This window comes from Syngnathus typhle, linkage group LG8 (assembly GCF_033458585.1).
Source record: "Syngnathus typhle isolate RoL2023-S1 ecotype Sweden linkage group LG8, RoL_Styp_1.0, whole genome shotgun sequence".
Taxonomy (NCBI): domain Eukaryota; kingdom Metazoa; phylum Chordata; class Actinopteri; order Syngnathiformes; family Syngnathidae; genus Syngnathus; species Syngnathus typhle.
This window is the reverse complement of record NC_083745.1, coordinates 13167427-13190894: the sequence shown is the minus strand read 5'-3', so window position 1 is coordinate 13190894 and position 23468 is coordinate 13167427. Positions and strand designations below refer to the sequence as shown.

Sequence of the window (23468 nt, the reverse complement as noted above, 5' to 3'; positions counted from 1 at the left end):
TTTTTTTTTTTTTTAAGTCCCAATGATCGTCACACACGCAGGGAGGCAATGGGTCCCATTTTTATAGTCTTTGGTATGGTCTTAACTAGGCTGGATGTAATTTTTTTTGTTGGCGTTGATTTCTCCGACTGCCCGTAAACGCACCACCGCGCACGGGAAAGAGGCGGCTCTGTATGGGAGAGACGTTGAAGAGGAATAAAAACACCCTTGGAAACCAAAACTTGCCCCTCGTCGTGACTCGGAGTCGCAACAAATGTTTCGGATTTGTGTAGGGTACATTGTGAGACAGCAAACGAGCAGGTGATCGAGCAAGCCTTGTCTGATACGAGAGCATTGCGCTCGCATGGAGCGTGTTTGAAGTGAACAGCAGAGAAGAAAGTCCTGATGTACTTTCTAAAATTTAAGTGGACCTCAGTGCGCACTGCGCAGGGAGCTTAATTTGGTGCAGCGCGCCGGGCGCTCACTGTCGCATTGCTTAAAGAGCGCCTTTGTGTTTTAGGATGAACAGCAGAGACCAAAGGAACAAGGCAAAGTGTTGTGAAATAAAATATTACCTGTAATACGCATTTTGTTATTTGCTGATTGAAACTGCTAATTAAACTGTGAATTGAAACTAATAGGAAGAAAACAACTCTCGCTCTTTATATAGCTGACGTGTCTTGCGCATCCGTTCTGTGCATTTTATTTCACAACACTTTGCCTTGTTCCTTTCTTCTCTGCTGTTCACTTCAAACACGCTCCATGCGACCGCAATGCTCTCGTATCAGACAAGGCTTGCTCGATCACCTGCTCGTTTGCTGTCTCACAATGTACCCTACACAAATCCGAAACATTTGTTGCGGCTCCGAGTCACGACGAGGGGCAAGTTTTGGTTTCCAAGGGTGTTTTTATTCCTCTTCAACGTCTCTCCCATACAGAGCCGCCTCTTTCCCGTGCGCGGTGGTGCGTTTACGGGCAATCGGAGAAATCAACGCCAACAAAACAAATTACATCCAGCCTAGTTAAGACCATATCAAAGACTAAAAATGGGACCCATTGCCTCCCTGCGTGTGTGACGATCATTGGGACTTAAAAAAAAATAAAAAAAATAAATAAAAAATTTTTTTTTTAAAAATTCATAAAAATTGGGTGCGTATTATACATGGGTACAAGCTTTTTTCCAGCATCAGCATGCCATTTTTAGGGGTGCGTACTATACATGGGGGCGCACTATACACGGAAAAAAACGGTACCTCTGTCTTCAGGTTTGCTGTAACGAGGGCAGCTTGGCGTCTCCACTAGGGATGGGCGGATCGATACCAAAATATCGATATATCGATCCAGGCTGCTCATTTTTGAGTATCGATCTCCCTAGCTAAAATGTGGATACTTACAATTATTTAATTATATCTTTCCTCATTTTTTTCTGCTCCAATTTGACGACTTGCACTCATGCTAGCACTACTTTTCCTTCCGCCTGCTGCACCGGCGTGTCCTGCTCTGCTCTGCTCCCGCCCCCTTTTCTCACAAGCCAAGCCCTCCTCCTCCGCCCCCCGTTCCAATCCAAACAAACACAAACAAGCATGGCCACGGCGGCGGCCCAGTCCGAACGCAAGAGAAGTCTGGTTTGGGGATATTATATTTTACTTAATAACGAGGCAAAAAAAAATATGTCACAAAACAATTAAATATTGTGGCAACACCACAAACTTGACAAAACATTTAAGCAAAATTCACCCCACGGTTCATGAAGAGCTGCAGTTGAAACGTGCCGCAGACACTAAGGCAGCGACGGAAAACCCTGCAGCCACACCGAGGCTAAGGTACCAAAGTACCTTAGAAGCAGCGTTTTAGAAAGGCAAGACATATCCAGGTATCAGGTGCTAACCAAAAATCGTAAGCATTTGTGGTTGATGTGCTATTTGAAGCAATAATTACTACGCTTTAGTCAGTCATTTATAAATAAAGTTTTCCCCTTATCAATTTGTGGTCGAACGCCATACGTTTATGTAACTCCACTTCCTATAAACAACACTAAAGTATTACAATATTAAATGTAAGTATCCAGTGGCTTTACAAATTGATAGATTTGCTGCTCATGACGATTAAGCCCTGCATCTCTGTTGGTACCATGTCTCTTTTTAGATTATACTAAAAGAAAACTTTTTCCCAACAACAGAGAGCGAGAGAGAAAAAAGTAAAGAATAGCTCCTTTTTATTAAAGTTATACTATTAATATGCATCTCGCACTAATGTCTAAAAATGTTAATTCATGTACATGACAATACTTTTTTCTACAAAATTCAATAGATGACTCCAAGAGCAAGAATGCCACTGCATTTAAATTGTTTTTTTGGCGGGAAATTACACTTCCAGTATCGATATCGGATCGAATATCGGGTATTTTGGGTAGGAAATACTTAGTATCGGATCGATTCCAAAATCATTGCTATCGCCCATCCCTACTGATCATTACTTAACAAAATTGGAAATTCTAGTTCCTTGTCAAAGATGAGAGCAATCAGAATTATAGGAGCTGTAATTGTAACTCCATGACTGCAACTGCGCTATCTGAGATACTGTTGGCGGCAACCTCTATATTTCCCGCATACACCGGCTCTATTGATAATCAGACAAATATATTCAATGCGACATTGTTAAATGCCATTGACTCCGTGGCGTCGTTACGTCTGAAAACTCGCCATAGATTGCCTACTCCATGGTTCACTTGAGGTTTTCCATCAGGCATGGCAGAATAGCCTCCTGAAATAAAAAGATGCGCTTATCTTAGCAAAAACCCGGTATTATCCGCAAGTTATTAATCTCAATAAAAACAATCCGAAACACCTATTTGACACAGTGGCAAAGCTGACTCTACGCCAGCCAACCCCCGAGAGTTCCTTCCACTCAGCTGACGAGTTCATGAAATGTTTTGCTCAAAAGATTGAATCCATTAGGGACGAGATCATGAATACCATTCCAATCACTCGGTCGAGCCAGCCGTTTACCAACGCTGATCATCATGCAACAACCCTCAACTTTTAAAAGAGTGTCCCTTGAAAGGCTTACACAATTGGTTAGTGCGGCGAAACAAACATGTTTACTCGACCTTCCAGCCAAATTATTTCAAATTTTAAGACCGTCCGTCTTAAATATAATCAATCTGTCTCCTCTGGGATAGTGCCAACAGCCTTTAAAACCGCTATCATTAAACCGTTGCTTAAGCAACCAACTCTTGACCCGGACTGTCTCAGTAATTATAGGCCAGTCTCAAACCTCCCATTCATAGCAAAACTTCTTGAAAAAGTAGTAGCGCAGCAGCTTATTGATTACATGGTCGCCAACAAAATCGATGACTCTTTTCAGTCTGGTTTTAGAGCTAATCATTCCACTGAGAAAGCACTTGCTAAAGTGACTAATGATCTCATAGCTATGGATTCAAACACTTCATCTGTACTGTTACTACTCGATCTTAATGCTGCCTTTGACACTGTAGACTTCGATATTTTATTTGGGCGTCTTAAATGTTGTGTTGGTATTTCAGGGTCAGCACTAGGCTGGTTCCATTCCTATCTATCAAACAGGACGCACCGAGTGGTCCATGGCAATGCGTCCTCTGAGCTCTATAATGTTACGTGTGGTGTCCCACAGGGATCGCTTCTCGCACCAATTCTATTTTATATTTATATGATTCCGCTTGGGGACATAATACGTAAATATATTAGTTTTCAATGCTACGCGGATGACACCCAATTATATATGCCGTTATCGATGACAGATCCGCGGGATTGTTGTAATCTTGAGGCATGCCTTGCGGAGATCAAGCAATGGACGTCTCTCAACTTCCTTCGTCTTAACCCAGATAAAACCGAGATGGTGATACCGTTTTTTTCCGTGTATAGTGCGCCCCCATGTATAGTACGCACCCCTAAAAATGGCATGCTGATGCTGGAAAAAAGCTTGTACCCATGTATAATACGCACCCAATTTTTATGAATTTTTTTTAAAAAAATATTTTTTTTTTTTTTTTTTTTTAAGTCCCAATGATCGTCACACACGCAGGGAGGCAATGGGTCCCATTTTTATAGTCTTTGGTATGGTCTTAACTAGGCTGGATGTAATTTTTTTTGTTGGCGTTGATTTCTCCGACTGCCCATAAACGCACCACCGCGCTCCGTGCGCATGGAGCGTGTTTGAAGTGAACAGCAGAGAAGAAAGGAACAAGTCAAAGTGTTGTGAAATAAAATATTACCTGTAATACGGATTTAGGTAGAGAACTGAACTCTCGCTCTTTATATAGCTGACGTGTCTTGCTCATCCGTTCTGCGCATCTGTAATGGCGGCCTCCGTATGATATCCGGTTTGCGTGTGTGCGAGAGCGAGAGAGAGCGAGAGAGAGAGCGTGCGAGAGAACGCTCAATCGTAGCGCGCCGCCGACCGCCCAACTGCTGGTCGATTATTGTGACAGAGCCGTCGCTGAAATTTAGAAGATATTTTTAAAGTCCTGATGTACTTTCTAAAATTTAAGTGGACCTCAGTGCGCACTGCGCAGGGAGCTTAATTTGGTGCAGCGCGCCGGGCGCTCACTGTCGCATTGCTTAAAGAGCGCCTTTGTGTTTTAGGATGAACAGCAGAGACCAAAGGAACAAGGCAAAGTGTTGTGAAATAAAATATTACCTGTAATACGCATTTTGTTATTTGCTGATTGAAACTGCTAATTAAACTGTGAATTGAAACTAATAGGAAGAAAACAACTCTCGCTCTTTATATAGCTGACGTGTCTTGCGCATCCGTTCTGTGCATTTTATTTCACAACACTTTGCCTTTCTTCTCTGCTGTTCACTTCAAACACGCTCCATGCGACCGCAATGCTCTCGTATCAGACGCTTGCTCGATCACCTGCTCGTTTGCTGTCCCGTGCGCGCACGAAGCGCGGTGGTGCGTTTATGGGCAGTCGGAGAAATCAACGCCAACAAAAAAAAATTACATCCAGCCTAGTTAAGACCATACCAAAGACTATAAAAATGGGACCCATTGCCTCCCTGCGTGTGTGACGATCATTGGGACTTAAAAAAAAAAAAAAAAATTAAAAAAATAAATTTTTTTTTTTTTTTTTTTTTTTTGTACCCATGTATAATGCGCACCCCGGATTTTAGGACAATAAAAAACGGTAATTGGTCCAACTCGTTATCAACACTTATTCAAGGAAACCGCTATAACTATAGATAACCGTACTATCACTCAGAGAGATACCTTAACTAATCTCGGGGTAATATTTGACCAAACTCTCTCCTTTCAAAAGCACATTAAGAATATAACCAGAATTGCGTTTTTTCAACTTCGTAATATTGAAAAGATTCGTCCGATCCTCTCGACCGGTGATGCGGAAACTATTATACATGCATTCGTCACGTCGCGCCTGGTCTACTGTAATGTACTATTCTCTGGTCTTCCTTAATGCTGCATCAAAAGTCTACAGTTAGTACAAATGGCTGCTGCAAGGCTGCTCTCACGGGCAAGAAAATTTGATCACATTATCCCAATATTATCCAACTTACATTGGCTCCCGGTCCATTTAAGATGTGACTTCAAGGTTCTTCTATTTACCTATAAATCACTCCATAGTTTAGCGCCTTCATATCTCGCCGACCTAATTGTTTCTTATGTTCCGTCTCGTAACCTTCGTTCACAAAACGCTACGCTTTTAGCGACACCGAGGGCCAAGAAACTGTCTGCAGGCTCTAGAGCATTTTGTATTCGGGCTCCAGAGCTTTGGAATGCCCTACTAATGGATATTAGGACTGCTACCTCAGTAGAAACATTTAAGACGCTTTAAAGACATTTCTATGACATGGCCTTTAACTAACCTGTAGTGGCCGATTCGGCTGGAGTTTGTTTTCTCTCCCTCTCCAATTACCAATGTGTTAATTGGGCACTGGCAAACCAAAGTGAGTCGTCGTTTTCTCTGTCTCCGCAGTAGGACTAATTTTATTTAAATAACTCTGCTAACACTGACTACCAGCCTTCTGTGAAAAGGAAACATGCTTTTAGGAGTCGACCAAGCCACTGCAACTACACTTTCAGAAGGGACACTTTAATTGAGAGGCTTCGAGACAAAAGGCACAAAAATCGAAGATTGTTGTTTGGCTTGCGGGTCGCCTGATGTGGTTGTTGCAGCACCCAGTCTTTGAAGGTGGTCATTGTTTCAAATGCAAGAAAGATTTCACAGAAACACTGCATTGCTACGATGAAGATGGCTACCAGTCGTACGGCACCGTGTACTGTGGCGAGTCAGAGGTCATGTTTCTGTAAAGAGTGTGTGGGAGAGGTAACCTTTTGTGAGCTGAAAGATATTGATCCGTGGAGCCGCAACATTTGCCAGCCAACACAGTGCGAGGGAAAGCTCAAACTCAGGCCACACTGGAGCGTGAAGGTCCAATACTTCTTTGCCAACGACAGCGCCATGGAGTTTGAGCCTCATACAGATTACCCGGCCATCGCTGCAGATAGACACAAGCCCTTGAAGGTTCTGTCGCTCTTTGACGGTATTGCAACAGGATACCTGGGGCTCAAGGACCTTGGCTTCAAGGTATAACGCTACATTGCGTCACAGATTTGTGAGATTCCATTGCGGTGAGTTTGACAGAGCACGCTGGCAAGATTGAATACGTCAGCGTTGTCTGCACCATCACAAGGAAACACCTCGCTGAATGGGGCCCTTTTGACCTGCTGATTGGAGGAAGTCCCTGCAACGACCTCTTCATGGTCAATCCCCTACGGAAAGCATTGTTTGATGGCACTTCCTTGAATTCTACCACATTTTGACGCTGCTGAAGTCGGAGGGGGACGACCGGCCTTTCTTCTGGCTCTTTGAAAATGTAGTGTTCATGTCGAGCAGAGACAATACGGACATCTGCAGATTCCTGAAGTGCAATCCTGTTTGTGACTGTCAATCCTGTGTGACTGCCCCGCACAGGCTCTTCCTTGAATTCTACCACATTTTGGAATGAAATGGAAATGTATATACAAAAAAAAATAATCCGATAAATTCCTGATCAATATCTTTTGGCACTTTCTCTTTCAGAATGAACAGAAAAGTTATTAAAGCGCAAGTGGTGAGGATGCGGAGAGACATTCGGGCCAAAGGGTGGAAGTCGGGTGCGTCGAGCTGTGAAATGGATGGGCACTATGAGAACGTAACTGTTTCCCTCTGTGATGGTACGACCTCCTTCAAGATGACTCTTTTCAGTAATCTGTGTAGCCAAGTCACAGAGCGCAACAGTTACGTTTTCGCCCATTTCATGGCGGAGGCGGGAAACCCCAACGTGCTCCGGTGTCAGAACAGCAGCAAAATATACATGGGGGCGGAGGTGGACTGCAGCGATGCCTTAAGGGCTAAGGCACTCAACCTCATTTTCCCCCCGTCGTGGCAAATGTCTTTCAGCGAGGTGATAAAAAAAACCTCCTGAGGGGCTGGTAAACATTGAGAGACACGTCAAAAATGTAAGTTTACTTCACGCGCACATGCATGTTAAATATCTATTTAGAACTACTAAAAATACAAATGTTTTTTGTTGCATTAAATATTGCAGGATAACACAATCCTATGTCTGTTTGTTCCAACTTAGAAACAGCCAAGCAGAATGGTACGGGGGGCTCGGTGGTGCCATTGAGCATCGTATACATAAAACAAATAAGCAACCTGTCGATTTACTGTTATTGCACTTCACGCATGCATACTTAATATTTGATTTTAAACTATTGCAGAACGAAGCCGTCGTAAGAGTGGCGGTGTGGAGGGAGGCGAACTTGACCCCGATCAAGGTTGAGGCATTCTACACCTTCACTCACCTTAATGCCGTGACCAATGAATTCGGCCTGTCTCTCAACATGGCCCAATATTCAAAAAGGTATCCGTGAGTAAAGAAAAGGCTGTAAAACGGAAAAGGAATGTCATCACTTTAGGTTTTTTTTTTAATAAATGAGTATAATACTACGAATGCCAGCTTTCCATACAATCTCGTTCAAATTTCACAACTTCACGAGAAAGGCTGTTGAATTGTGACCAGCGCGGCTGTGAACGGCCCCTGGCGGTGACAAAATGGTACAGATAATGGAAGGGCTGAATGGACACCCTGTGAATTAGTAATTGCATGTGGTTTGACTGATGAATTGACTTTTAACTTTATAGACTTATTTGTGTCCTTTGAGTTATAATTGTTCTCAGTTTTCACCTCAGCAAACTTAATTGTGTTTTTATTAACTAGGTCTGCAAGTCAACGCTAAAATTGCTGCCGATTGGACTGAGGATCGAAGAAAAGGAGGTCAAGTTTGGCGATGGGGAGGGGGAAGAAAAAAGTATTAAGTGTAGTGTGTGGAGCAAGACCTTCGCTGAGCCGCCAACTATACCACGTGATGGACTAAAATTAAAACTAGTGTATTCACAGGGTGAAGTGGCTGACATATGTAAATAAACATTTTATTTTGCCAATGCGGTTTATTTGCCGACATTGATTTCTGCCAAAGTTTGGGGTTGGATGGGGTGCAGTTTCACTTTTCATTGGGAAGAGTTAGGGTTTGTTGTTTGAAAGCATAGCTCTTCGTGCCACTTAAATATTTGACTGTATTATTTGTCATAAGTATCAACAATGCAACGAAGCCCAACTTTTAGGACAAATTTGCGGCAATGTGTAAAGTGAATCTCTGGAAGGTCCAATTCAGGTAGGTAGTATATACTGAATGATCGATGCAAAGGGTGAATTAGATTCTTTGAGAGGCTCTCATTGCCTGTGATAAACAATGTATATATGTAATCGTTCAAGGAATGATCTACATGCATGACAAGGTCATTCAATTTACCTAGGGACATAGTTTCAATATTCCCACAGCAATGTATGTATATTTTCACCAGCATAATTCACATTTTGACAGAATTCAACTGAATTCCCCACTCATGCAAGTTTGGGTTCGGGATGTGACGTGTTTTTATGATCTATTTTTTTTCTAAATCTCTATCAACATCAATGACATCAGAAAAAGCTCAAATGAAGGAACAAAATTGTCATGAAATTTTGTCAATAATGTTAAGACTAAAGAAACTTATGATATTGTAAAGGCTTCAAAAAGCAGACAAAAAGGCTGGCCATTGTTAAAATGGAATGGCCTGTAACTGAGTTGCCTGTGTGAATGCGTGTGCGGCTCTTTGCGGACAAGTAAGAGCAAAGAAGGCATTTTTATTCTAGATGAGCGTAGGGAAACACTGTCTGCCATAAAAGCAATCGCTGCAGCACGGGCGCCATTAACCTGTTCTTTTTTCTACTATTTAAGATTTCCACACAATTGCTGGAAATAGGTGTCCCTAATGAGCATACAACATCAAGACATGAATCACAACTTCTTTACACATTTTTCTGAAATGCTTCAGGTCTTAAAATTCATTTTTGCACCATTAGGCTTGAATCCTTTATTGTGTTAAGAAAGTTTTCCCTGACACAAAGTACTATATACGAACACCAGCACAAACACACCCAAACAATTATGGTGACCGATTGACTCTTCAACACAATTCGCATGATACAAACAGCCACCCCGAATGTAGAGTCCTTTCTAAATAGGAGGTTCAATTAGTGCACCTGGTGGCACATCTGAAACCAATCACTGATGAAGCCACTCCCCCCTGCACTGATGGGCTGGCTGGGTATGAGGGGCACCAATCAGGGATCACCACCAATCAGATCATACACTGCCACAAAATATTGTCGTAACAGAGGATAGGTTTACAAATTATTGTACTGTAACAACAACAAGCAGCAACTGCCAAAGCAGTACTACTTTGTGCAAAAAAAAAAGCTTTTGGGAAACAATCCAAAACAGTAGGATACAAACAATTCCATTAAAGAATTCAAGTTTCAACATGGAAATTAAAGTGCAATAGGTAAGAAATCTGCAGATAAAACAGCATTCAAAATACCTCAGTGGGACAGATTTGCATGATCACTGGCAGCTAGGGTCTTAAATAAGACACACTGCCCTCGTAGAACTCAAAATAATGCTGCCATGATGAACGCCAACGCTTATGTCCACACCAGTGACGTGCGGTGAGGTTCATGACTGGGGAGGCACCTTGGCCGGCTCCTAATTGTGTCACAAAAAAGGTTGGGGAACGCATCTATAGTGTGGCTCATTCATTATTTATTTGAACCATTTTAATTAAAGTCTCATATCAGCAGTCTCCACACATAAGAACACTCAATAAAGCACATGAAATCAAAAACTTGTTTTCGATTGTGCGTACCACTCCGTTCCGAAGTCCCGTTGTCCGAAACCTTTTAACGCTGGAGTTGGTCTTCGTTTACTGATGACCTCCTGCTTCGACCGAAAATCCATACCGTTTTTTTCCGTGTGTAGTGCGCCCCCATGTATAATACGCACCCTAAAATGGCATGCTGATGCTGGAAAAAAGCCTGTACCCATGTATAATACGCACCCGATTTTTACGAGTTTTTTTTTTTTTTTAATTTGTGAATTTTGCGGAAACGGAAAATTTTTGAACGAAAAAAATGTAAGCACCTATGCCATGAATATTTGGAATAAGTGGAAAGTGGAACGGAGTGAATCGGGTGAAGTATGTGGAGCTAGTTAAGCACCAAAGAAAGCTAACGGAAAGCTAGCGCAAAATGTTGTAGAATAACAATAGTGTGAAGGTCTTCACCTTCACACTAATAACTAGAATTTGCAATTCCTGAAGAAATTGCGTGTGAAGGTGAAGAAGTTGAATAAATATTGAAGGAATGCTGCAGAATGATGTTGAAACTAGTTGAATCGGTTGAAAAATGTAGAAATGAGAAGGGAAAAAGCAAATATTGGAGAATTGGGTGTGAATTTCAAAATAAAAGATGTGAAGTATTTGGTAAGTGGGAAGTTGTGGAATAGGTAGAAAAATGATGAACAGTTGAAAGTTGGAATGGTTGAATCGGTTGAAAAATGTAGAAATGAGAAGGGAAAAGGGAATTGGGTGTGAATTTCAAAATAAAATATGTGCAATTTTTGGTAAGTTGTGGAATAGGTAGAAAAATGAACAGTTGAAAGTTGGAATGGGTTGAATCGGTTGAAAAATGTCGAAATGAGAAGGGAAAAGGGAATTGGGTGTGAATTTCAAAATAAAAGATGTGATGTTTTTGGTAAGTGGGAAATTGTGCAATAGGTAGAAAATTTTGCGCACTATACACGGAAAAAAACGGTAGTTGAAAATCATTTGGATATGTGTATTGTATAACGAAATGTAAAAACAGAGGGGAAAAAAACAAATGTAAAACAAAACAAATGGACGACTGTTCCTCAGTTGTTCACTGTAAATTTGAACTGGAGATCTCTTATTCTACATCCCGGGATCACTAGCACCCTCTGTCATAAGGCTGGAGAAACTTTTTTCGTAGCCTCCGTAAGATCTCTTTTCAAAGCCGTTTTGTTCATCTAAAGAAACACAATGTAACAGACAGATGACGAAAAACACAAGATATTATATACACCAGCTTAACTACGGAAATTAATTAATATAGCCACAGTATTTGAACACTTAAACAGCGACATGAAGACAGAGAGCAGTTCAGTCTAACTGCATAGCATATCAACATAGCCATTCGTGTGATTACCCAATCCTCAGAGGAGGCTAGACAGGACGTTGGCTCCTCCGAGCAAATCGTTTTTGGTTTTAAAATAACTATAAAAATTTAGCGATGTTGGTTAAAAATGAAACAAAACTATTGAAATTTAAAGGAAAATGACTATAACAATTGAATTTGTTTTTCCCCTTTTCATGATACCAGGGGAGGCATAGCCTCCCTTGCCACCTCTGACCGCATGTCCCTGGTCCACACATCTTAAAAGACACGATTTTCAAATATCCCAATTTTCAACCCATGTCCTTTAACTTTAAATAAAACAAAAAGGGAACAATACCCCTTAAAACCTGAGCAGAAAGCAGGGAAATTTAGCTAAATGACTTCAAATCGGGTAGCACATTGGTCAACTGGTTAGCACATCCGCCTCACAGTGCAGAGCTTGCAGATTCAATTCCGGCTCTGGCATTCACATTTCTTTAAGATAGTGTTGGATTTTTGGTCCACAATTTGGGAAGCGGGCCATCCGCGCCTCATGGCAAAAGCCATAGCCAATCACCTGTTATCCAATTTACTCACCGTGTGCTCGTTTTATTTCTTCAGTTTTAGGAAAAGGCTAAGACACCGAAACAAAATTTAGACTGACACAGGTTGGTTGAGTTCAATCACAATTCTTGTTAAGAAAGCTCTGTTTTCAGGAAAGTACAATACAGCGCTGGGCCTTTCGTGCGACCATTCTCAAGAGCAGAAAGTCTCCATTCAGAAAAGGCAACGTTCAAGGTTCTTTCTTTGCTCAGCTTATATTCAGTCGCATATGCCAGTGTGGGCCGAGTTTGATGGGTGATGAGTCAGGGGGTGTGGCAAGTTCGCAGGAGAGTTTGACTCCATGGGAGTAGGTGCTGATTTGGTGAGAGCTGGTCCCGTGGGGTTGGGTGCTGATTATGGGCGATTCGATGTGTATGGGGGCCTTTCCGTCTTTCAGCCTTGACGATCATCTTTGGCCGGGTTCTTGGTTGTCTCCCTCTGGCACCTCTACCGGTTTTTATCTCCTAGTGTTCTTCCTGTAAACCATTCCTGCACATACATCCACTTCGCCCACTGTCGTACACCGCTCATTCATCATTCTATCAATTTTGTCATTTTGTACGTAATTACGTGAGCTTTTGGCTGTGAGATCATCAATTTACTAATGTTCCCTGACCATGTTTGTTTGTTCTTTTGATACTCATGTACTTGCTTACATCATCATATTCTTAGTTTAATCATGCTTCCAACCATATCTTTTCTTTGTTAGGCAAAATATTTCCCTCTGTCCAGAGCCTTCAGTAGTACCGTTTTTTTCCGTGTATAGTGCGCCCCCATGTATAGTACGCACCCTAAGAATGGCATGCTGATGCTGGAAAAAAGCTTGTACCCATGTATAATACGCACCCAATTTTTATGAATTTTTTAAAAAAAAGAATTTTTTTTTTTTTTCTTTTTAAGTCCCAATGATCGTCATACACGCAGGGAGGCAATGGGTCCCATTTTCATAGTCTTTGGTATGGTCTTAACTAGGCTGGATGTAATTTTTTTTGTTGGCGTTGATTTCTCCGACTGCCCGTAAACGCACCACCGCGCTCCGTGCGCGCACGGGAAAGAGGCGGCTCTGTATGGGAGAGACGTTGAAGAGGAATAAAAACACCCTTGGAAACCAAAACTTGCCCCTCGTCGTGACTCGGAGCCGCAACAAATGTTTCGGATTTGTGTAGGGTACATTGTGACAGACAGCAAATTAGCAGGTGATCGAGCGAGCGTCTGATACAAGAGCATTGCGGTCGTATGGAGCGTGTTTGAAATGAACAGCAGAGACGAAAGGAACAAGGCAAAGTGTTGTGAAATAAAATATTACCTGTAATACGCATTTTGTTATTTGCTGATTGAAACTGCTAATTGAACTGTGAATTGAAACTAATAGGAAGGAAACATATCTCGCTCTTAATATAGCTGACGTTTCTTGCGCATACGTTCTGCGCATCTGTAATGGCGGCCTCCGTATGACGTCCGGTCCGCGATGGAGATTAAAAACAAACAATATTTGACAATAACACACCATCAAGGATTGCACCATCGCATCAAACGATGTGTCGTCAATTATGGATTTTTTTTGACTAAGTGTGTTGGGCAGGATGGCTGAATGCGATGCGCGATTGACAACAAACAAGAAGAAAGGTGAGTTTTATTTCGGGGGAGATTTGTCATGTCTCGTCCCCAGTTTTGCTATGTGTCTAGGTTGCCATAGTTTCTGTTCGCGCCGCCCCTCTCTTCCCGTGTCACCTCAATCAATGTAACGTGTTTTGTATTTAAGTCCTGTCTGCCCCTCGCTCACCGTTGGATCATTGCATGTGTTACTGTCATTCTGTTCCTGTCTTTGGTAATGTCACCCTGTCTTTTTGTTCCACGAATTTGTCGGTCAGTCCTGTTGTTGGTTTTGTTGTACCATGACTTTCTTTAAAAAATAAAAATAAAAAATAAAAAAAATAAAAATTTTAATTTTTTTTTTTTTTGTACCCATGTATAATACGCACCCCAGATTTTAGGACAATAAATTAGTTAAATTTTGCGCACTATACACGGAAAAAAACGGTAATCGAAAACTGGCGTCTACCATTAGTCAAAACATAAGATATAATCAAGTACTGAACATTTTTGGACGACTTTGGCAGTGTTCGTGATTTAGAAAATCATCAGGCATGCATTAAACAGTTCCTTGAGGGTCATTTAAGCTATTCAGGCAATATATCAAAAAACATTTGTTATTTCAAAGTGCTCAGAAATACATATCAGATCATAAAGTTATAAAAACCTTTGTCATTACCCCCTATAAAAAATGTCTAGTTATGTCTTTATTGATTTGGTGTGTAGGTATAATTATATGCGTAAAATGTTTCTTTTATTGATTTAATATGTGAATGTACTTGTCTGCTTATGTACTTTATTCAATGAGGTTTGGGGGTCATGAAAGGAGCGTCCACGTTGCGGCCCCGGGAGTATTGACGAGATCAACTAGATCGACTAGATACTGCTAATCCTTTCACCATTACAAGCAAAAGTTACAAGCTACAACGCAGCTACAACGCAGCTACAAGCTACGCTACAAGCTACGCTACAACCTACGCCGAAAACTACAAGCCAAAAAGCTACAGAACAGAAAACAACATCATGCCTGGAGTTAGACATAAAGGTTGACCTTGGAAACGAGGAACCTCCTCACGACCAGCATTGACTATCCTATCTGTGAACATCGAAGGGTTCTCCTCTGCAAAACGAACACTCTTAGCCGAGCTATGCAGCAGACAACACTGTGACGTGCTCTGCTTGCAAGAGACGCACAGAGGAAGTGAAAATAATCACCCCACCATACCAGGAATGGTCCTGACCATTGAACGACCTCACAGGCAGGGCTGTGGACTCGGTCGGATTTTTGCACCGAGTCCGAGTCAGAGTCCGGCCTCTTGACCATGAGTCTGAGTCCGAGTGCGAGTCCGGCTGTCCATTTTTTCTGTTAATTCATGTGACTGCTTAGTCTTTATTCAAGGCTAATTTAGATCAAAATCTAAATAATTACAACAGTTTTGTGATGGCTTTGTCCTTATTAAACATATAAACGAATACAATAAACAGATACTTTCAAGTTTTAATCATTAATTACACCATTATACCTCAGACATTTATCTAAACACAAATAATTAGTGACGACCCCTTATTTGGAAAGCGAAAAATCCATGTCGTACCGCGTCAGCACTATGTTGTTTTCAATAAAAACATGAAGAACTCACGTTTGCGTCAGTCAATTTTAATTTTTATAAAGGATTATTCTCATTTGATGTCTTTAAATTCATCCGCGTACTGCCATTGGAGCGGGGTGCATTCAAAGACCAGTCGTACAGACGGAACACTCACTCACTTCACCAAAACGCAAAATATAATTACGTGAGCTCTTTGCATCAACCTCGATGAAGAAAAAGAAACTCCTCTTTTTGGGTACAGGCTACAAGGAGTAAATATTACAAAGGAGACTTAATTGTGATTATCATTCATCCATCTATCCATTTTATCTTATTACTCAGGTATTTTCAAAGCAAATGAATATTGTTGCATTTATTAATTTGCTTTAACATGACAGCGCAATATAATTAAAAGCTGACACAATAGCAATGTCAAACGTGTTCATTTAAGAAAAAGCCACACACGTTTTGTGATCAAAATTTTCATAACGAGAATGATTTGAGTGAATTGATTTTACAATTTGTATCCCCCCTCCCAGCCATCTGTCACTTTGCTTGGGACAAAAGGAGCCTTCAGAACTGAAATTTCCTAATTATTCATTCAAATCAATTCACTCAAATCATTCTCGTTATGAAAGATTTGATCACAAAACGTTTCCGTCTGTACGACTAGTCTTTGAATGCACCCCGCTTCAATGGCAGAACGCGGATGAATTTAAAGAGATAAAATGAGAATAATCCTTTATAAAAATTAAAAATGACTGACGCAAACGTGAGTTCTTCATGTTTTGATTGAAAACAACAGTGCTGACGCCGTACGACGCCGTACGACATCGGTTTTTCGCTATAGTTCGGTATAATTCGAGGTAGTCCACCCTCACCCAAAGTTAAGGTTTCATGGAAATATTATTGTCATAATTGTCTGGACCGTATATGATAATTGTTTAATGGTAGTTATTGATAGATCTTGAAGATGTCAAGTTATAGGTGCATAAGACTATGTTGTTCATGCATATAGCACGTTCATTGTAAGAGGGGAAGAGATGTTGTGTATTTTGGGCTAACTCAAATTCCGTAGTAGAAAAACCCCGGAAGTGGGATGGGCATTCTGTGTTGTTGTGGTACGCCCTGTGAATGCACTGTGAGTAAGGAATAAAGCAGTTATCATTCACGTCGTTGTCCGACCTATTCTTGCTATCTAAGAACCTGGAAAATAGTGTGGTGAATTCTCTTCGATGGTCAGCTGGTCTTCCAAACAAGATGGTGAAAAAGTGGCTGGCTTGGGGAAGGAAAACTTCAGTCACACATGGCTGATTGGGGAAAGATTTTATTCAACTGATGTCAGAGAGAAGTGTCTCGCGCCCTAGCCAAGATGTCGAGTCCCTTTTTCTACTCTCGTCCTAAACCTTATACCCTTGCGCTTCCCTCCACGCGGGAGCGCGCAGATGGGGCTGTTGGCTGACCTATGACCCCGCAGTTGCCTCCTCATCTCTACATCATGTGTATCTTAGCAGTTGTTAATGGAAGCCAGATGTGTCTGGCGCCAACGAGTCTACCTTCCTGGACCAAGCCTCAAACAATCCCGCACGAACCTGACCTGAACATGCCCTGGTCATACTTAGGCTTACTAGTGAGATGAACATTGCATGATATCATAATAATAATACACTACAATAGTAAGGATATAACACATATCACGGGTCATTACGACGAGTTTGGTGGAGTTTTTACTGCTTCTTCCAACTCCTACCGCATTGACTGTAACTTGACACTCTCTGGCTGCGTCTTGCCTCTTTTTTATTGTCGGACTCGGTGGACTCGGTCAAAATCAGCACCAAGTCCGAGTCCGGCAAAAATGACCGAGTCCGAACCGAGTCCACAGCCCTGCTCACAGGCAGTACAGCAGTGCCATATTTGTAAAAACAGGTTTAGCTATAGAAGACATAGACATGTCAGATGACCATGATATCGAAGTCCTATCTGTCGAGCTAAGCAATGCTGTAGTAACATCTTGTCATGCTGTCTTGTTTTGTGGGCCGTTTTTTGTCTTGTCCTGTCCTTCGTATTGTCACTTCCTGTTTTATTTTGGTAACTCTCCTCTCGTTTCAGTTCATGGGTCCTTCCTCTGCGCGTCAGGCCACTTGACTTCCCTGATCCCAATTGTGTGCACCTGTGTCGTTGGCCTTCTGTGTGTGTATATAGCCTGCGTCTTCCCCTTGTCTTGTGCCAGTGCATCTTGCCCAGTCATGAACACTAGCGCTCACGTAAGTGACAGAAATCCCCTGAGAGATCATAGATAGAAGATACCTTTTGCCCAGCCTGAGCTCTGTGTTTTTGTTTAGTTCGTTTTTTTGCCATAGTATTTCCCTCATTTTGAGGCACCTTTTTGTTTGCTGTCTCCAGCCTTTTTCCCTCATTTTGAGGCGCTTTTGGTTTTTGCCTTTTGTCCCTCATCTTGAGGCGCTTTTGTTTTTTGTGCTGTCTTCTGCTTGAGAGAATAGAACACCTTTTGTTGGAACTCTGCATTCGAGTCCTCTCCCTGTTCCAAGCCTGACACATCTGTCCATAAACCACCACCTGTAGACTTCATATTCCCCCAGCCAATCCCCAAAATACACAACAAACCACAGATCATTATTGGTGACTTCAACAGCCACAGTATCCAGTATGGCTACCCTGAAATGAACAAGGATGGAGAAGCAGTTGAGGAATGGATAGAGGCCAACAAACTAAGTATTATCCATGACCCCAAGCTACCACACTCGTTCCTTAGTGCTCGCTGGAAACGGGGCTATAATCGAGATCTCACCATGGTCACAAATAACATCGCTAGACTGTGTAAAAAGACTGTGGTGGACCCTATTCCATCAAGCCAATTTGGACCCATTTGGATCCCATCGGGATCCAAATCAACGCGGCATTAGTCCCAATCATCGTGCCCTTCAAAAGGCGCTACAACTACAAGAAAGCAGACTGGGAAAGATTCACCAACGAGCTGGAAGAGAAGATCAAGAATATAATACCGGTTAGCACAAATTATGACCATTTTGCTAACTTGGTGCTGAAAACTGCTCAGAAACTTATCCCCCGTGGCTGTAGAGTTGAATGTGTCCTACTTGGTGACTATAATATTAATTTGCTTGAAACTAAGCAGTCACATACAGCAGACTTCCTCAATATATTATATTCCAGTAACTTCACAGGAGCTACCCCTGTGCCTCTCTGCCGACAGCGTGAGGAGGGCGCTTGCCGCTAACAACATCCGTAAGGCGGCGGGCCCTGACAACATCCCGGGTCGAGCGCTGAAGGACTGCGCTGGTGAGCTGACGGATGTCTTCACAGACATCTTTAACACTTCCCTGCAGCAGGCCATCGTCCCGTCGTGTGTCAAAGCTGCCACCATCGTACCTGTGCCGAAGAAACCCGCTCCGTCCTGCTTCAATGACGGAGCCACCCCACCCCCACCCCCACTGCCACCCCCACCCCCAAAAACCACCAAAACCCAACCAAAACCCCCACCCCATGATCCAACCCTCACCCCCACACCCAAAACACCCACACCCACACAACACCCCATCTCAGGTCCACAGGGCTCATATTTTGGGAATTGTAGAAAAAAATCTACTGTAATATTTTGGAATTAAAACTTACCCTTCAGGGCGAAGTAATTCAAGATGCTCATTGTTTGTTAAACTTGAAAATTTGGGCAGTTGGAGGTCACGTCTATAGATTAGTATTTTCGCGCTAACCGGAAACAAGCTCTGCTGGTGCGCAGGCGCAGAAGAGCCAGGGACGGGTGAGGGAGCATGCATTTAATTTACGAAGCGCTTTGCCATTATCAATGTATTGCAGACTTACACGAGCGGTAAAAGACGTGAACTACAATGCTACGGATGAGGCCACACAATATAGGTTGGAAACTCGGGTTATAATTTCAATGTCCGAGTTTAAACTCGGCTTGCAGTTTCCGAATGCCATACGTAATGGGTGTTGTCAAAATTTGCTTTAACAATTGAAGTGGGGGAAAATAAATAAATAAATAAATAAATAAATAAATAAATAAATAAATAAATAAATAAATAAATAAATAAATAAATAAATAAATAAATAAATAAATAAATGTAAGTAAGTGAACAAATAAATAAAGCTTACAGAACCTGGTATTCCCAGGCGGTCTCCCATCCAAGTACTAACCAGGCCCGACCCTGCTTAGCCTCCGAGATCGGACGAGATCGGGCGTTATCAGGGTAGTATGGCCGTAAGCCGTGATCATTCTCAAAATCATGCATTCTATAGATACAATCGCCCCTGAAAGGGCGTTTCATGGAAACATGGTTATCATGAAAAGTTATTGACAGCTTTTTATGTGGTAGCACAAATTTGCCATTACGACCTGCATTTTGCTGTATATGTCATGAAAAGTGGAAAAACCCTACATGTAAGCGCAATGTGTTGTTTTGGTTTCTTTTACAAATAAAAACTGCTGCTTTGAGTTCACAGGGAGCCAGCCTCTTTATTCACTGTACATAGTCTGCTCTCTAGCGGTAAAAGACGTGAACTACAATGCTACGGATGACGCCACACAATATAGGTTGGAAACTCGGGTTATAATTTCAATGTCGGAGTTTAAACTCGGTTTGCAGTTTCCGAATGCCATACGTAATGGGTGTTGTAAGTAAGTAAGTAAGTAAGTAAGTAAGTAAGTAAGTAAGTAAGTAAGTAAGTAAGTAAGTAAGTAAGTAAGTAAGTAAGTAAGTAAGTAAGTAAGTAAGTAAGTAAGTAAGTAAGTAAATAAGTAAATAAGTAAGTAAGTAAATAAGTAAATAAATAAATAAATAAATAAATAAATAAATAAATAAATAAATAAATAAATAAATAAATAAATAAATAAATAAAGCTTACAGCACCTGGTATTCCCAGGCGGTCTCCCATCCAAGTACTAACCAGGCCCGACTGTGCTTAGCTTCCGAGATCGGACGAGATCGGGCGTTCTCAGGGTAGTATGGCCGTAAGCCGTGATCACACTCAAAATCGTGCATTTTATATATAATGCTACGGATGACGCCACTATATAGGTTGGAAACTCGGGTTATAATTTCAATGTCGGAGTTTAAACTCGGGTTGCAGTTTCCGAATGCCATACGTAATGGGTGTTGTCAAAATTTGCTTTAACAATTGAAGTGGGGGGAAAATAAATAAATAAATAAATAAATAAATAAATAAATAAATAAATAAATGAGTAAGTAAGTAAGTAAGTAAATAAATAAATAAATAAATAAATAAATAAATAAATAAATAAATAAATAAATAAATAAAGCTTACAGCACCTGGTATTCCCAGGCGGTCTCCCATCCAAGTACTAACCAGGCCCGACCCTGCTTAGCTTCCGAGATCGGACGAGATCGGGCGTTCTCAGGGTAGTATGGCCGTAAGCCGTGATCACACTCAAAATCGTAAATTTTATATATAATGCTACGGATGACGCCACTATATAGGTTGGAAACTCGGGTTATAATTTCAATGTCGGAGTTTAAACTCGGGTTGCAGTTTCCGAATGCCATACGTAATGGGTGTTGTCAAAATTTGCTTTAACAATTGAAGTGGGGGGAAAATAAATAAATAAATAAATAAATAAATAAATAAATAAATAAATAAATAAATAAATAAATAAATAAATAAATAAATAAATAAATAAATAAATAAATAAATAAATAAATGAGTAAGTAAGTAAGTAAGTAAGTAAGTAAGTAAGTAAGTAAGTAAGTAAATAAATAAATAAATAAATAAATAAATAAATAAATAAATAAATAAATAAAGCTTACAGCACCTGGTATTCCCAGGCGGTCTCCCATCCAAGTACTAACCAGGCCCGACCCTGCTTAGCTTCCGAGATCGGACGAGATCGGGCGTTCTCAGGGTAGTATGGCCGTAAGCCGTGATCGCACTCAAAATCGTAAATTTTATATATAATGCTACGGATGACGCCACTAGGTTGGAAACTCGGGTTATAATTTCAATGTCGGAGTTTAAACTCGGGTTGCAGTTTCCGAATGCCATACGTAATGGGTGTTGTAAGTAAGTAAGTAAGTAAATAAATAAATAAATAAATAAATAAATAAAGCTTAAAGCACCTGGTATTCCCAGGCGGTCTCCCATCCAAGTACTAACCAGGCCCGACCCTGCTTAGCTTCCGAGATCGGGCGTTCTCAGGGTAGTATGGCCGTAAGCCGATATCATTCTCAAAATCATGCATTCTATAGATACAATCGCCCCTGAAAGGGCGTTTCATGGAAACATGGTTATCATGAAAAGTTATTGACAGCTTTTGTGTTGTTTTGGTTTCTTTTACAAAGAAAAACTGCTGCTTTGAGTTCACAGGGAGCCAGCCTCTTTATTCACTGTACATAGTCTGCTCTCTAGCGGTAAAAGACGTGAACTACAATGCTTCGGATGACGCCACACAATATAGGTTGGAAACTCGGGTTATAATTTCAATGTCGGAGTTTAAACTCGGCTTGCAGTTTCCGAATACCATACGTAATGGGTGTTGTCAAAATTTGCTTTAACAATTGAAGTGGGGGGGAAATAAATAAATAAAAAGATAAATAAATAAATAAATAAATAAATAAATAAATAAATAAATAAATAAATAAATAAATAAATAAATAAATAAATGAGTAAGTAAGTAAGTAAGTAAGTAAGTAAATAAATAAATAAAGCTTACAGCACCTGGTATTCCCAGGCGGTCTCCCATCCAAGTACTATCCAGGCCCGACCCTGCTTAGCTTCCGAGATCGGACGAGATCGGGCGTTCTCAGGGTAGTATGGCCGTAAGCCGTGATCATTCTCAAAATCATGCATTTTATAGATACATAGTAAAGTAAGTACATATATTAAGTAAGTAAGTAAGTAAGTAAGTAAGTAAGTAAGTAAGTAAGTAAATAAATAAATAAATAAATAAATAAATAAATAAATAAATAAATAAATAAATAAATAAATAAATAAATAGATAAATAAATAAATAAATAAATAAAGCTTACAGCACCCGGTATTCCCAGACGGTCTCCCATTCAAGTACTAACCAGGGTCGACCCTGCTTAGCTTCCGAGATCGGACGAAATCGGGAGTTCTCAGGGTAGTATGGCCGTAAACCGTGATCACTCTCAAAATCGTGCATTTTATATATAATGCTACGGATGACGCCACTATATAGGTTGGAAACTCGGGTTATAATTTCAATGTCGGAGTTTAAACTTGGCTTGCAGTTTCCGAATGCCATACGTAATGGGTGTTGTAAGTAAGTAAATAAATAAATAAATAAATAAATAAATAAATAAATAAATAAATAAATAAATAAATAAATAAATAAATAAATAAATAAATAAATAAATAAATAAATAAATAAATAAATAAATAAATAAATAAATAAATAAATAAATAAAGCTTACGGCACCTGGTATTCCCAGGCGGTCTCCCATCCAAGTACTAAACAGGCCCGACCCTGCTTAGCTTCCGAGATCGGACGAGATCGGGCGTTCTCAGGGTAGTATGGCCGTAAGCCGTGATCATTCTCAAAATCATGCAAATTATAGATACATAGTAAAGTAAGTACTTATAGATACCCTGCAGGAATAATAAGCTGGCCAAAGGAAGAGACGCAAACCACAGATGTCAAGACACGGAAGCTCCTAACCATGCACGGAGGGTTCCACCCTAAGTCCAGCACCCTGAGACTGTACACTAGCCGTAAAGAAGGAGGCCGAGGACTACTGAGTGTGAGAGCCACTGTTCGGGATGAAACAGCCAAGATCCATGAGTACATCAAGGAAAAGGCCCGAAAGGATGACGTGCTCAGTGAATGTCTCAGACAATGGCAGACAGAGGAAGAGTGGCTAGAGACACCATCATGGGAGGACAAACCCCTACATGGGATGTACCATCGGCAGATAAGTGAAGTGGCTGACATCAAGAGATCCTACCAATGGCTGGAAAAAGCTGGACTGAAGGACAGCACAGAGGCACTCATCATGGCTGCACAGGAACAGGCTCTGAACACCAGAGCAATAGAGGCCAAGATCTACCACACCAGACAAGACCCAAGGTG

At 41.0% G+C, this 23468-nt stretch overlaps 6 non-coding genes and 3 pseudogenes across 6 annotated transcripts; 1 reads left to right on the top strand and 8 right to left on the bottom strand.

Annotated features, from left to right (window-relative positions):
- Window positions 1-6226: 6226 nt before the first annotated feature.
- On the top strand, window positions 6227-6989 carry LOC133158425 (DNA (cytosine-5)-methyltransferase 3B-like; annotated as a pseudogene).
- A 12520-nt stretch (window positions 6990-19509) lies between these two features.
- Window positions 19510-19628, bottom strand: LOC133159028 (5S ribosomal RNA). Its single transcript, XR_009715538.1, has one exon. It is a non-coding gene; the product is annotated as a 5S ribosomal RNA (ribosomal RNA).
- Window positions 19629-20259: 631 nt separating this feature from the next.
- On the bottom strand, window positions 20260-20378 carry LOC133159029 (5S ribosomal RNA). The gene has a single exon (XR_009715539.1). It is a non-coding gene; the product is annotated as a 5S ribosomal RNA (ribosomal RNA).
- A 301-nt stretch (window positions 20379-20679) lies between these two features.
- On the bottom strand, window positions 20680-20798 carry LOC133159026 (5S ribosomal RNA). Its single transcript, XR_009715536.1, has one exon. It is a non-coding gene; the product is annotated as a 5S ribosomal RNA (ribosomal RNA).
- Window positions 20799-21179: 381 nt separating this feature from the next.
- On the bottom strand, window positions 21180-21298 carry LOC133159015 (5S ribosomal RNA). Its single transcript, XR_009715525.1, has one exon. It is a non-coding gene; the product is annotated as a 5S ribosomal RNA (ribosomal RNA).
- Window positions 21299-21483: 185 nt separating this feature from the next.
- LOC133159183 (5S ribosomal RNA) lies at window positions 21484-21592 on the bottom strand (annotated as a pseudogene).
- A 489-nt stretch (window positions 21593-22081) lies between these two features.
- Window positions 22082-22200, bottom strand: LOC133159072 (5S ribosomal RNA). Its single transcript, XR_009715580.1, has one exon. It is a non-coding gene; the product is annotated as a 5S ribosomal RNA (ribosomal RNA).
- A 197-nt stretch (window positions 22201-22397) lies between these two features.
- Window positions 22398-22516, bottom strand: LOC133159160 (5S ribosomal RNA; annotated as a pseudogene).
- Window positions 22517-22805: 289 nt separating this feature from the next.
- Window positions 22806-22924, bottom strand: LOC133159177 (5S ribosomal RNA). Its single transcript, XR_009715664.1, has one exon. It is a non-coding gene; the product is annotated as a 5S ribosomal RNA (ribosomal RNA).
- Window positions 22925-23468: the final 544 nt, after the last annotated feature.